Source organism: Silurus aristotelis (genome assembly GCF_946808225.1).
Source record: "Silurus aristotelis genome assembly, chromosome: 12".
Lineage (NCBI taxonomy): Eukaryota > Metazoa > Chordata > Actinopteri > Siluriformes > Siluridae > Silurus > Silurus aristotelis.
In genome coordinates this window covers 937,811-948,561 of record NC_139585.1, presented here as the reverse complement: position 1 = coordinate 948,561, position 10,751 = coordinate 937,811, and the positions used below count along the sequence as shown (strand labels likewise).

Here is a 10,751-nt window from a genome sequence, read left to right as displayed (position 1 = left end):
TCAGTACTCAGGGTGAGGTATGATGAGTATAGTAATCAGTACTCAGGGTGAGGTGTGATGAGTATAATAATCAGTACTCAGGGTGAGGTGTGATGAGTATAGTTATCAGTACTCAGGGTGAGATGGGATGAGTATAGTAATCAGTACTCAGGGTGCAGAATAGTGTATGTAGTGGTATGGAGGTTAGGAGTGTTTAGTGTGTGTGGTGTTGTACACATGGTCTTTTTCTTCATTTAAAAAAGCCTTTCCAGTGTATCTCTAAACTTTGCTCAGAGAAGCTCGTAGGAAACTCGTAGCAGATGCACTCCCATGTCTCTCAGTCAGAGGACCAGCTGTTATCCTCTGGCAGAAGACATAGAGCACCAAAGTGCAAATTAAATCACATCACAAATTTGTCTACTTTAATAAAGATTTTAATAGCATGGTATAGGGAGCTGTGTGAATCTATAAGAGCGTGCAGTTATACTGAAACTGGCCCAGATTGTGCGAGTTTTACCTTTAAAGCTGTGCAGTAACTGGACCGGCTGTGGGTCTGTGCACTGCAGGATTGTGTAACCATAACGGGGCTGTGCAACATCCTGCAGGGTTGAGCAATAGGGTCACTTTGTAAGTCGGCAGGATGTGAATCAGCCATTTTAACTCAATTTAAAACACTGTTCTTTTTCAGCCATATCTTGTTTTTTCCCAAACCTGTTCCAGCATGACAATGCCCCATGCACAAAGCCAGCTCCATTAAGATATGATTCACATAGGATGGATTGAAAGATCTCCTGCTGTAGAGCTCTGACCTGAAGCCTTTTGAACACCTTTGGGATTAATGTGAACACTGACTGCCCCCCAGGCCTCCTCACCTCACCTACATCAACCAATCACAATCCAACATTTACACCTGAACTTCCAGACAATCACAATCCACTGTTCACAACTGAACTTCTAGCCAATCTCAGTCAAGCCTTCGCCAGAACAGAATGCAAGCAGTAGTGTAGATATTAGTACGGTTTGGAGAGCAGTGTGGTAATTCAGAGTGCTTTCTCAGACTCAGTAGTGATGTGTTATGACACACTCCCCCGCCTCCTCGTCACACATATTTGTGTTTGTCAAAGCGGCGCATGGAGGAAACTATTCCGATCCCCAAATGAGAGATGACAGAGTTTTGGAGTGAGCAGACACCTCCTGCTGTTCCCTTCAAATTGAACTGAGCTCATCACCATCACAGCACTAATTCCACAAGCTGTTTATCTGGCTTTTGGTCATTTCCACTTCAGCCCCAGTTTTCAAAACCCCTCCAGCCCAGGTCCCCAAAAAACTCTCCAGCCCAGGTCTCCAAAGCCCCTCCAGCCCAGGTCTCCAAAACCCCCCCAGCCCAGGTCTCCAAAACCCCTCCAGCCCAGGTCTCCATAACCCCTTCAGCCTAGGTCTCTAAATCATGAATAAGAATAGTGCAAGTGATGAGATGAGACTAAAACATGATCTTGTCTACTTCTCTAAACACTGCTCTTACTGAGGACATCCAGAAATTATACAATTCAAGTTAAATTAAAGAACATACAATTCCAACCAAAACAACCTCACATCCCAAAACGACCCTGGCCCCAACACATCCCTGCCCCCAACCCCCAAACACAAGCCTGCCCCTCAACACACCCCAACACAAACCTGCTTCAAAACACACCACCCAACATAACCCTTCCCCTCAACACACCCCAACACAAACCTGCCCCGAAACACCCCCCCAACATAACCCTGCCTCTAAACACACCCCCAACACAACCCCGCCCCTCAACACCCCCCAACATAACCCTGCCCCCAAACCCCCTAACACAAGCCTGCCCCTCAACACCACCCAACATAACCCTGCCCCCAACCCCCCAACACAACCCTGCCCCTCAACACCACTCAACATAACTCTGCCCCTCAACCCAAACCTGCTTCAAAACACACCACCCAACATAACCCTGTCCTAAACACACCTCCAACACAAACCTGCCCCAAAACACCCCCCCCAACATAGCCCTGCCCCTAAACACACCCCAACACAACCCTGCCCCCTCAACACCCCCTAACATAACCCTGCCCCACAACACCCCTAACATAACCCTGCACCACAACACCCCACCAACATAACTCTTCCCAACAACACCCCAACATAACCGTGCCCCTCAACACACCCCCAGCACAAACCTCCCCCAAAATACCCCTAACACAACTCTGCCCCTCAACACACCCCCAACACAACCCTGCCCCTTAACACACCCCCAAACACAACCCTGCCCCACAACACCCCCCCCAACATAACCCTGCCCCATAACATCCCCAAAATAACCCTGCCCCTCAACACACCCCCAGCACAAACCTCCCCCAAAATACCCCTAACACAACTCTGCCACTCAACACACCCCCAAACACAACCCTGCCCCACAACCCCAGCAACACAAGTGCAGAATGCAGCAGTCAGAGTTCCCACAAGGTCGAGAAAATATCACCATATAACCCCAATCTTCTCATCCCTACACTGGCTTCCTGTTAAGTTTCAAATCCACTACAAACTACTGCTACTTACTTATAAAACTCTAAATGGTTTATCTCCATGTATCTCTCCAGTCCTTTACACGCTACAATCTGTCACGCTCCCTGAGATCTCAAAACTCTGGACCTCTAGTAGTTCCTAGAAGAGCAAAGTCCACTAAAGGAGATAGAACATTATCACATTTAGCTCCTAAACTCTGGAACAGTCTTCCTGACAGTGTTCGGGGCTCAGACACACTTTCCCAGTTTAAGTGTAGATTAAAGACGTATCTTTGTAGCGAGTTCTACACATAACACACATCACATCATAACCTTGTGCTCCAGAACATCTGATCACATCACATTATCAACTTGTGCTGTTAATATCATGAACAGCAGCTACACTAATTCCTCTTCACTGCTTCTTTTTCTCTCCCCATCCCGAGACACCCTGAGGTTGCTCCAGCTCCAGTCACATCCCACCTTAGGACCTTTAAAGAAGTAGATGCCTGCAAACATCCCAAACCATCTAGAGACGTACCAGCGCCAACTGGATCCCACTTCATGTGGAGTTTGGACATTGGACCTCTTTGAGTGTTTAAAGGCTCTGGCATGGAGAAGTTGGTGTTGGATCTGTGATTATCTCAAATGTTGAGCTATTTTATGAGTTGCTCAGTAGCTCCTGGTTCCACAACGTCAACTAACTGTATAAGACTGTAAAAAGAACATTACTTATAATCTTACATTTCGGTGCTCATGTTAGTTCTCACTTTTCTGTGTTTTGTAGTGTTTAAAGACTGTAATCACACACTTGATATCACCCAATGGAGTTTGAGATTCCCCTTTTGAGTGTGGATCCTCTCAAAGTTTCTTTCTCATGTAATCTAAGGGAGTTTTTCCTTGCCACAGTCACCCCAGGCTCTATTATCACGGATAAATACACATCATTCACAGTTTTTTTAAAGCTGCTTTGAGACATTTCCATTGTGAAAATGGAACAACCCGGCCCCTCAACACCGCCCCAACACAAACCTGCCCCCCAAAAACCCTGTGGCAGTGGTTCGCAAGTTGAGGGTGGAGCTGGACAGAATGAGCGGTAAGACTACACCTGTAGCTGATTAGACTAATTAGTGCACTCTCTTCCAATCTGGCGACCGCAATAAAAAGGAGAAAGACACCAGCCTCATGGGAAGAGACACCAAGCAGAGAAGAACGGAAGAGTCTCCGAATGGTAACTGAGCGTGGGTGGATGCATAGAGAAAGGCGTGCCGATCCACGAGTGTGCTCTGGCAGATGTCAATAAGAAGGCGTGCCAGTCCACAAAGCAGCTTGGGCGGGCACTAAGGAAAGGTGTGCATGATCTGCAAATGGGTTCGAGTGGGGGCTAAGGAAAGGTTTTTGGAGTACTGGAAAGGAAAACGCTGGGGCGAAAGTGAAAGTAAAATAAAGAAAGCTCTGCTTGGTGAACTATTGCCTGTCTCTCTTTTTTCCCAGTGTGAAAGCAGTGAAATTTGTTAGAACCCCCAACACAACCCTGCTCCCAACACAACCCCACCCCAAGACACCCTAATACAACACCCCCCAACACTACCCTACCCCCCTCCAAAACAACCCCGCCCCCTCCAAAGCCTCCATTCATCCACATCAACATTCAGCTCACAGAAGCACATTAGAGCAGAGACAATTTCACCAGACCTCTGCATTATTCAGCCCCACATCAATTTAATTTCTCTCTGTCCCTCCCCATCTCTCTCTCTCTCTCTCTCTCTCTCTCTCTCTCTCTCTCTCTCTCTCTCTCTCTCTCTCTCTCTCTTTCTCTTTCTCTCTCTTTCTCTACACCATCTTTCCATCCTTTTAATCTGCACTCATTTTCATCAGCGGCTAAGTGCTGCTTATAAATCACTGGAACCTATTCTCTTAATTAGCTGAGAACGCTCCACAAATTTAAGAGCTTCATGTTCAAGCATCAGGAGACAGACACACACACACACACACACACACACACACACACACAATGTGTGTGTCTAAAAATATCTAAAAACCAGACTTGGTATTCATGAAAGTGGAGGAGAGATGCACAATGCAGTGTTTGGAATGTGAATGTCATAAACTATCCCTCATTTTGTGAATGGTAATGAGTGTAGCATGATGTTGCGGTTTAGAAGTAGCTGGGGTTCGATGCCAGCTCTGAACACACACTTTTACTTTACTCAGTTACTCAGAAACACTACATCAAGTCAAGGGATATTTTAAGTGAGACTTTCTTGGCGATCAGTGCGAGGATGCTCTGTCAATCCGGCCCAGGAACCTTCTACTGAATATCCAGTACACAGTAATACACGCAGGGCTGAGGAGTAACAATCCGATCTGAGTAACAATCCGATCTGATCCAGATGGTAACAAGATAAAACATGGCTGCAGAATGGGTTTTTTCTTAAGTGTAATTAGAAATTAAAAATTAAAAATATTAAAAAAAAGATTTTGTATGACATAATAAATGTGCTTTAAACTAATTGCTTTCCTCTTCTTTTTTTCCACTATAAGCAGGAGACATACTTGGTGCTTGGATGCTTTTATCACTAAAGTTGCTGTTTGAAACCAGTTTAAACAGAAAAAATACACAGTGAGAAACTTTACTCTGTTGAGCGCTAGTGAGAGTGAGGCATCTCACAGGGCGAGAGATTCGCTCATCCCAGCTGCGTCTGATGTATCCTACATCAGACGCTCCCACTTGTTGCATGAAATTGTAAATATTTTACAAATGTTGTCGCATCGCTTTCGTCATCGTAAGATCGAAAAATCATAAGTCAAACCATCGTAACTTGGGGACCATCTGTATATATCTGTATAGAGAGAGAGAGAGAGAGAGAGAGAGAGAGAGAGAGAGAGAGAGAGAGAGAGAGAGAGAGAGAGAGAGAGAGAAAGATGGATTTAGAGTTGACCTCATTCTTAATGATCCTTCTCTGTGAGATATTTAATTCACCCACCCACCAACACACACACACACACACACACACACACACACACACACACACACACACTGCAGCAGTGATGTGGCTGTCACTTTTCTCTGAGACGTGGAGATGTTCTGTTGCATCAATAGGTGTTCATGATGTGGTGTGGGCGATGCTACGGATGAAACATGGGCGGGGCTAGTGACCAGACAAAGTGTCTGTATTCTTCTGCTTGTCTGTACCTAACCTCTCTCTACCTTTCTCTCTTTATCCTCTAGAAACAAACAGAGACACAGTAAAAGAGAGAGCAAGAGATAGGCATGTCATAGTGGGTGTGGTTATGAGGGTGGTTATGGGTGTGTTTATGGATGTGATTATTAGTGTGGTTATGGGTGTGGTTATGGGTGTGGTTATAGGTGTGGTTATGGGTGTGGTTATGGGTGTGGTTATATGTGTGGTTATAGGTGTGGTTATGGGTGTGGTTATACCAGATTCATCTGTTAATTAATTTATCCGTTTTATTGTGAGTAAAAAGACAAATTTTTATCAGTATTCTTCTCTTTTAATTGATCGTCATGATCAGATGATCAGATTCAGTAGATTGGAGTTTTTTAGATTAGACTTTGTGTTCAGGATCATCTGAGAAGATACTGATAAGGCCTCCTCTCATAGCTCCGCCTCCTCTCACAGCCTGAAGGGTTAAATATCCTGACAGAGCAGCTGTCTAGAAATACCCACAATTCACAGCAGGGTAATGTTTGACAGGCCTGTAATAAAGTCAACAGCTGCTGTGTGTGTGTGTGTGTGTGTGTGTGTGTGTGTGTGTGTGTGTGTGTGTGTGTGTGTGTGTGTAATATAACATGAAGATCCTTTAATGATCTAAAAACCCGATTCCAAAAAAGTTGGGACACTGTATAAATTGTGAATATAAAGGGAATGCAATAATTTACAAATCTCATAAACGTATATTTTATTCACAATAGAATAAAGATGTTGAAATGTTGAAAGTGAGACATTTTGAAATGTCATGTCAAATATTGGTTCATTTTGCATTTCATGAGAGCTACACATTCCAAAAAAGTTGGGACAGGAAGCAATAAGAGGCCGGAAAAGTAAAATGTACATATAAGGAACAGCTGGAGGACCAATTTGCAGCTTATTAGATCAACTGGCAACATGATTGGGTATAAAAAGAGTCTCTCAGAGTGGCCGTGTCTCTCAGAAGTCAAGATGGGCAGAGGATCACCAGTTCCCCCAATGCTGCATTGAGAAATAGTGGAGCAACATCAGAAAGGAGTTTCTCAGAGAAAAATTGCAGAGTTTGAAGTTCTCATCATCTACAGTGTATAATATCATCCAAAGATTCAGAGAATCTGGAACAATCTCTGTGTGTAAGGGTGAGGGCCGGAAAACCATACGAGAAGCCCGTGCTCTTCGGGCCCTTAGACGCCACTGCATCACATACAGGAATGCTGCAGTAATGGAAATCACAACATGGGCTCAGGAACACTTCCAGAAAACATTGTCGGTGAACACAATCCACCGTGCCATTCGCCGTCGCCGGGCTAAAACTCTATAGGTCAAAAAAGAAGCCGTATCTAAACATGATCCAGAATTTAATATATTTATATTTATAATATATTTATATATATTATATCGAATTTAATATAATACATTTTTTTTCAGAATTATTTTTAATGTCTGGACAAGACACACCCCCTCCTGGTGTCAATGGTTTGTCTCTGGTAGGTGTGACCTGTTTAAAGAATTTAAATTGAAATGGACCTTTAATTTTTAAAAGTCTTAGCAGAGTGTTTACAGTGGGCGTGGCCTGTCTAGACTTATTTAAAAATACATGTTTACATTTTTAGACATAAAATTTTAAAACGTCTAGACAGGACACACCCATCCATTTTACCAAATTATTGTAGTGGGTGTGGCCTGTTTTTTTTAAGGATATATTTTTAGAAGTCTAGACAGGACCCCTTCTGGTGTTACTAGAATATCTCTAGTGGGTGTGGACTGTTTAGAGGATTTTAATTCGAATGGAGCTTTTGGAATATTTGTAAAGATTTAGTGGATTGTTTACAGTGGGCGTGGCCTGTCTTGACAATTTTTTTCAAATACATTTTTACATTTTTAACCAGAATATTTTAAAACGTCTAGACAGGACACACTTATGTGTTATACAGGATTATTGTATTGGGCGTGACCTGTCTATTGAATGTTAATGATTGTAAAAGTGTTAAAACTCACTCCCATGTTACCTGTCTGTTACCAGATCATTAATTAGGGGCAAATGTTTATTTGTGTTGAGCTTTTAATAATGAACATTGTCTCAGAGCAGCTTTACACAGATAATGTGGAGATAAAATGAATTTTTCTTTTCTTTTTTCTTTTCTTTTTTCTACACGCCGTTTTCAGCACATCAGCCTGTTTCCTGCCATTGCGCTGCTTTTTCAATCCACTGGTGGATCATCTCCTGTCTCTCTGACACCGTGGACATGGACTAGTTTCTGAAGCTCACAATGAGCAGATGGAAGGCAGTAAGAAACACACCAAAGATTCCATTTGGTGTCCTGATCATTTACGCAATTTAAAACATTATAATGAATTGAAAACATTTATGAGAATATCGTGTCTTCATGCTTCATGTTGAGTTTGGTTTCACTAATAATAAACATACATTTGAATAAAGCGTCACTAGGGTTCTCCATGCTCATGTTTATTAGTAAAAACATAAAGTATTTATTTATGGTACATTTAGAACAGAGAGAATGTGCGATGAAGTTGCGATTCAATATTTGAATTGATTGACAGCCTGAATATTAATATGATGTGAGGTTCAGTTACAGCGTGAAACAGGTAGTAATAATAATCACTGCGTTTTACTGAAGAACATGTCGGAGCACAAACTTCTTTAACTTGAGTAAAAAAGTGCAGTCAGAACTTCAACTTTTACCAGAATCTTTTAAAACATCAGGATCTGCACTTCTACTGAGTGAAGGATGTGTGTATTTTTGCTCCTCTGTCCACTACGCTTCAACAGGAAGTGCAGTATGAAAATGTAGTTGATGGAATCAGTCGATTTGTGTATGAAGGTTCATCCCTCACTCATGACTTATCTATCAATCATCTCTCTTTTCCAATAAACTACTCTGCTCTACAATGACTCCATTCCACACAACCCACACAAAAGTATTGCGACACCTGACATTTCCACCAAGATGTGGTTCTTCTCCAAACAGTTATCACAAAGTTGAATACACACAATTGTATCAGACATCTTTAGATGAAGGAAAAGGACATTTTCCCTTCACTTGAACTAAGAGACCCAAACCAGTTCCAGCATAACAATGCCCCTGTGCACAACGGCATCTCCACAAAGATCTGCTTTCCATGGGTTGGATGATATGGAAGATCTTCTGCTATAGCGCTTCAATGCTATTAAACACCTTTGGGATGGATGTGAACACTGCACCCCAGGAACCTCCTTACCTTCTCACCTACATTACTACCTGACTTTACTAACACACTTGTAGCTGAATGAATCTCCACAAAATGTAGTGAAACATGTCCCCCGAAGAGTGGAGCTCATTAGAACGGCAAATTGAGACTAAATGTGGAACGGGAAAGAAGCACATTGCAATCTTATGGTCCAGATACTTTTGGCCCTACAATACATCAAAATGAGTTGAAGCTCAGGAGGAGAGAGTTCCACAACAGCTTTCAGACTTTTCTCCAGAAATTTCTCCAGCATTTTATGTTGGTTTTATTTTGTTTTGTTTTCTTCCTTTTATGAATGTCTATCATTTTGTTAGTAATTTAGTTTTTTGAGATGCAAAATTATTTTAGGATGACAGAGAATGCAGGTCCAGTCACATCAGGTCCAGTACTTTCCCAGTTTGTACTGTTAATTAAGCTAATTTTATAAAAAAAACCATTTGTAAAGAATTGTCTCATTTTAAGTGAAATAACATTTACAGCCAAAAAAATCAGTCGAATATAATGACAGTACACTGCGAAAACTCCTCATCTGGTCGACTTACATATTACCAGCCATAAAAATCGTATTGATGCTATTTTGAGAATAAAATATGATATAAGAGCAGATTGTGTACGATTATGATTATTATTATTCGTTTTGTTTTTGTTTTTTTACTTAGAAAAGCTGAAAGTTGGTTATTTTACCTGTAAATTGAGATTAATTACATCAGAGTCATTTAAAGCCTTGTATCTTGTAAGAATTTACTGTAGTTGGAATAACTGGTTTACGGTTCATTAGTTTTATCATAATGTTCATTAGTATTATTTATTCAAACACTTGTTTTATGTCGACATCAACACATTTATTTACAACCTGATAACAAGTGATAAAAGTCTGCAGTATGACGTCACCACACTCTTTAGAAACATTATCCAGTACACTTCTTATTCTGTGGAACTTTGTTCTTGATCTAAAATATTTATGGCTTTTTATTACAGTGAATTTTTCTGTAGTTTAATTTCTGTTTCTCATGTTGAAGATCTTTCGGTGTTCAGTGACGACAAAATACATTCATTAAGTAATGATTTCACTCTGTATTTACATCATAACTACTGTGTGCTACAAGACTTTGTACTTTGTGTTCATTTGAATAAATAATTATTTATAATAATCTAAACTGTTTAAATAAAAGCTAGTTTTAAGTTAATTAGTGGAAAAAGTGTTTTATTGCTTATTTTAAGATATTTTGTTCTTTTTCTAAAGATCAGATTTGTTTTCTTATTTTAGGAAATGTTACTAAGTGTAATTATCTCACTGCACTGGCAGATCATTTCACTTGTTTCTAGTCTGTAACTTCCTACATCATGCTTTTATTTCTTACATTTAGACGCATATTCTTTGCAGTGCAGTGCTGACGTGGTTTCTGTAGACACTCCCAGATTGTTCTCCACCCTGATCCATTCCACATGATTCTTACAAGTCTTACAGTCTTACATCCAGAGATGAGTTAGGAGTGTAGGATAAATCTGAGGAGATAATGTATCTGGAGTGTGTGATGTGTGTAATGGTTCACAGCCTGTTTGTGAAAGTGCTACCAATCATCGCAAAACCTCTTGAGCAGAAACACACAGAGGAAACATCAGCAGATACCCATCACTGAGGGCATTCCGAAAAAACGGAAACTCCCATTACTCTGTGTGTGTGTGTGTGTGTGTGTGTGTGTGTGTGTGTGTGTGTGTGTGTGTGTTTGTAGACACAATAGCTGTAGAAATCACACCATGTGTAAATAAAGCTGTGTGACTCCG

The 10,751-nt window shown here is 41.3% G+C and overlaps 1 protein-coding gene and 1 long non-coding RNA gene across 8 annotated transcripts in view; one reads left to right on the top strand and one right to left on the bottom strand.

Moving 5' to 3' along the window:
• The window catches only part of LOC310734943 (calcium-activated potassium channel subunit alpha-1-like), a 123,737-nt gene that overhangs the window by 107,198 nt on the left and 5,788 nt on the right, over positions 1 to 10,751 (bottom strand). The gene's annotated exons all lie outside the window — the stretch shown is intronic.
• On the top strand, positions 3,502 to 3,977 carry LOC310735038. The gene is made up of 2 exons (XR_014536194.1): positions 3,502 to 3,786; positions 3,831 to 3,977. It is a non-coding gene; the product is annotated as an uncharacterized lncRNA (long non-coding RNA).